The sequence below is a fragment of the Lontra canadensis genome, unplaced genomic scaffold, assembly GCF_010015895.1.
Source record: "Lontra canadensis isolate GAN:19392208 unplaced genomic scaffold, GSC_riverotter_1.0 scaffold10, whole genome shotgun sequence".
NCBI classification, from domain to species: domain Eukaryota; kingdom Metazoa; phylum Chordata; class Mammalia; order Carnivora; family Mustelidae; genus Lontra; species Lontra canadensis.
The window spans coordinates 19,042,663-19,046,960 of record NW_022631004.1 but is presented as its reverse complement, the minus strand read 5'-3'; positions in this window follow the sequence as shown (position 1 = coordinate 19,046,960).

The window sequence follows — 4,298 nt, the reverse complement described above, 5'->3', positions numbered from 1 at the left end:
TATACCACTTACTGATACTATGAAATTTACAATGTAGGTCTCTGCTATACTGGATCTAATAACACAAACTGCAACAAATCATATATGTTAGGTTGTAGAATTCAAACTGGCCATCTTTATGTCAGAAGCCTACAAATATTTATTTATTTATTTATTTATTTATTTATTATTATTTTTTTTATTTCAACTCTCCCTTTCATTTTCATTTGAGATTGGAAACAACATAGTGCAGAACTTGTCAGACATCAAGGGATTTTTAAATAATAAATAGGAGACACATTTGTTTCAAATGGGGACAAATACATTAACTTTTAGGTTGAAAAAATATTATACTCAAGTTATGTAACTCAATAACTCAAGTTATTGTCAGATACTGGGGCTGTCTTATGTTTATGAACTGACCTCATCAAGATAATCTAAAATGAGCAAGTAGCAATAGTGAAGCGCCTTTACAATTTACTGAGTACATTTCATGAACATTTTCTAGGTGATCAGGGAACATGCTAGAACTTCTGGAGCTATAGCTGATTAAAGCAGCCTTTCACATTTCATCTGCTCCATGTCTCACAAAAGACCACAAACAATAAAGGAAGTCAGGACAAGTGTATATTCTTCCAGATACTCCTTTTAAAAAATGTTATAGTTTGTTTCATTTTGGTTTAAAATGTATTTGGACATATCTAGAGAACTCAAATTATCAGGCTTTTTAATTGAATCCTGACACTGAAGTTGTCTTTTCAAGATTTTTACTTCTGTATCAATATGCCAGCTTGTTTGCACTCTGCTTTGGAATTTAGTTTTTCTAATTGCTGTCAACCTTTGAACCTACAAGGTGAGATCTCATATTACACTGTGTAAATGACAGTACAAGCTAACTACAGAAAAATTTCCTACTGATAGGCCCTGTGGGTTTCAACAATAACTATGCCGTAACCTAAATATCCTGTGAAATTAGGGTAAGAGTCTGGCTTAGAAAGAAGAGTATGGAAGTGAGGACAGAGACAGAGACAAAGACTGAGGAAGGAAGGAAGGAAGGAAGGAAGGAAGGAAGGAAGGAAGGAAGGAGAAAGGGAGGGAGTAGTAAGGGAGGGAGGGAAACATTAGCACAGAGCTGCCTGAATGGGTGTCTAAGTCCCTTGCTTGGGAATCAAGGCCTCTCTGCTCTGAAGAACCATGACTGTCTGGGAAGGGCAGCTCTCAGTAACAGGAGCAATACAAATGACTAGTTTAACAGTCAGATAAGACCAGATGTCTTCACAGTGACTCGTTGTGAAGAAAAATTCAGTTTTTGTGCGGTTTCACTGTGTGAAGACAATAGCACTATTAGTAAATTTTGAGAAGATTGGACACTTTGGAAACTTGCCTGATCTGGGTTTTGGGGGCAGTCCAGACTTGAAGAAAGGAAGGGAAATGATCTATCCTTTCCCTATATTTCTCATCTGTTTAGCTCACTATCTCTCATCTTCCTTAGGTGTGCTGGAATGGTAGCTCACAAATTTAGTTTCTTCTTCTAGATTTCTACTCAATATTCTGGGAAAATTTAGGCAAAATATGTATTTCCTCATTTTACATACAGTTGGCTTTTATTTTTCTCCTTCTAAAACAAAAAATGTTTCTGCAACATGCTACTTGAGTAATTTACAGGGATTTTGTATGAGTTAATAAGGTAATAAATCATAACAGGTGAGTATACTTATTCCAAAGAATGTACCACTATGTCTAGTTGACATTGCATTGATTTTTGGGGAGTAAATACTTTATTAATTTCTACTAGAGAGAAAGGCCTTTGTGTCTTGTTATTTTTGGAGTTAAAATGATGTAATAATTCTCTCTGAGAGCTAGGAATCAATTTAGTGAACTGGGACTGGCTACCACAGATGTTAATTATTTATCATAAAATGGAGCGGGCCAAGAGATAATCTCGGACCTTTGCATCGGAAGAAGTCTTTGCTGTATATTATATGTTCTAATTCTTTTACGTTCTATATGAGTAAATTAAAGCAGTAAGGTAAGTGTCTTTTCTTCGGTGGCACAGCTTTCATTGGTTGGGTCATATCTGAAAGCCTGATCAACTGTTCCAGCAAGTACATTTTGTATTACATAGGTATCTTGCTGAAGAAGACAATTACAGGATTTATAGGTACTGAACATTACCGAAAACCTTACATTAGAATAAAAGAAGTTTGTTACAGTGTTTAGGGTTACAGTGGCTTGTTTTGGTTAAATAGATATGCATTGTTTTCCTGGAGTGTGTTTTCCAAAATAGTGATGATGATGATGATGATGATGATGATAGTTAACATGCATTAAGTTAATAAATTAATTAACTTTTCTCACTAATGGCATTATATTTAGACATTTACACACATTATTTCATTTATTCCTTAAAATGGTGCGGTGAGGTTGGAACCTGTTATTTTTTTTCTGATTTACAGAAGAGGAAAGTGATACTTAGAGATGTTTAGTAAATTGTATGACTTGAAACCATTAGAAATGGCATAGCTGGGGCACCTGGATAGCTCAGATGGATGGAGGGTCTGCCTTTGACTCAGGGATCAAGCCCCACTTTGGGCTTCCAACTTAGTGGGGAGTCTGCTTCTCCCTCTCTCTGCACCCCCACCTTGTGCTCTCTCTGTCTCTCTCTCTCAAATGAATAAATAAAATCTTAAAAAAAAATGTTGTAGCTGACCCATGTGACACCACCCCATGACTTGTCACTTATTGTTCTGATATACATTTGAAAGTCTGCCAAATTTCATGATCATTTATATCCTACCATTTTTTTTTTCTGACTTGTGTTGAAATGAATGACATTTCTAGCAGACAGTGTTGACAATATTTTAGGCAAATTTTAGAAATGTAGAACAGGACTAAGGTACTGGGCATTGGGTTAACTATATGTTTAGGTGGTGCTGAGTAGCAAGATCCTTCTGGACTGAATTCTAAAAAGAAGAGTGGTAAGGGAAGTCTTCCAAAGTGGAAAGAGCAGTAGACACGTATCCCCCTTTACCACTTACCAGCTGTTCAACCAGAGACAAAGCTATTTCATCTTTCTCAGGTCGGTTATATAAAATCTGAGATGAAGATAATAGTCCTTCTAATGATATCAACAGGAAAGTCAAGTGATAAGATATATCTTAGCACAGCATGAGGAAGATTATTAAATGTTAATTGATCCCAGGGAGTTCCTGGCAAAATTGGAACACATTTCAAGGGACTGTATTTTAGCAAAACATTTAAAGGAAGGGGGAAATGATTAGATAAAATGAAAACCCAGATACTTTGAAATGGTTTCCTGGTAATTCTTAAATGAAAACAGGAGGAGAAAGAATTAAGAAATGTAGGGGATTGTGAATAATGAGTAAAATGAAATTTAAATTTAACCATAAATAGGTGAACATGTTCTTAATTGTTACTATGAACCAGTGAGATGGCAGAAATAGGTTGAGAGCAGGGAAAGGGGAGTACAAAGTATATGTGCCATCGCAATTCCAAGACTCTAAAAGAGAAATTATTTGAGCCAAGAAAGAAGGAAAAAGAGAGGCATGACATTATTTATGTGGTGCGTACTGAATCCAGTTTGTATGAATAAAAAGGTATATTCAACACCATTTAACTTAAAGTTACTGCTGCCACTTTTAGTCAAAGTCTGGTGCTGAATTTTGGAGGGATTTTTAAAAATGAAAAAATGAGTCTTGACTTTAAACAGTTTATTACCCAGTGGATGTGAGTTGAGCAGGTGGACAGCACTTGGCACACAGGGAAGGCTCCAGAGTGACGAGGTTGATATATTTTGTCTCTTTTCAACAGAAAGAGCAAAGCATGTGAAAAATACTTGAGCTACTTTACTGTCAGTTTGGAGTTCTGAAGGTAGATGAAATGCAAAGAGGGAAGTACAACTATGCTGAATTCTAATCCAAAAGGAAGAACCGATTTGTATCCTGAGATTTGATAATAAATTCAGCATCTTGGTGTTTGTATTGGCCAAAGGAAGAAATGCTGGAATTGGTCTTTCAAAAGCCAGATTATGGAAAATGGAGAAAACATGAGAGAGATACCATGACTCCATGACTAGGGTTCAATATAAAGAAATATTTTGGAAATGTTCATGAGGCTTGCAATAGTCAAGTTCTGATTTACAACCCAGAGTGATCGCTGTTAGAGGCATGGATTTGGAAGGTGTTCTAAGACAGGTGACAGGGAAAGTGTTAGCTCTGTATTCAACAGCTTATTTAATATTTACTCTGTGCATGGGTCTGTGATAAGCCCTTGGGTGACAGTTTATTCCTTTCTTCACG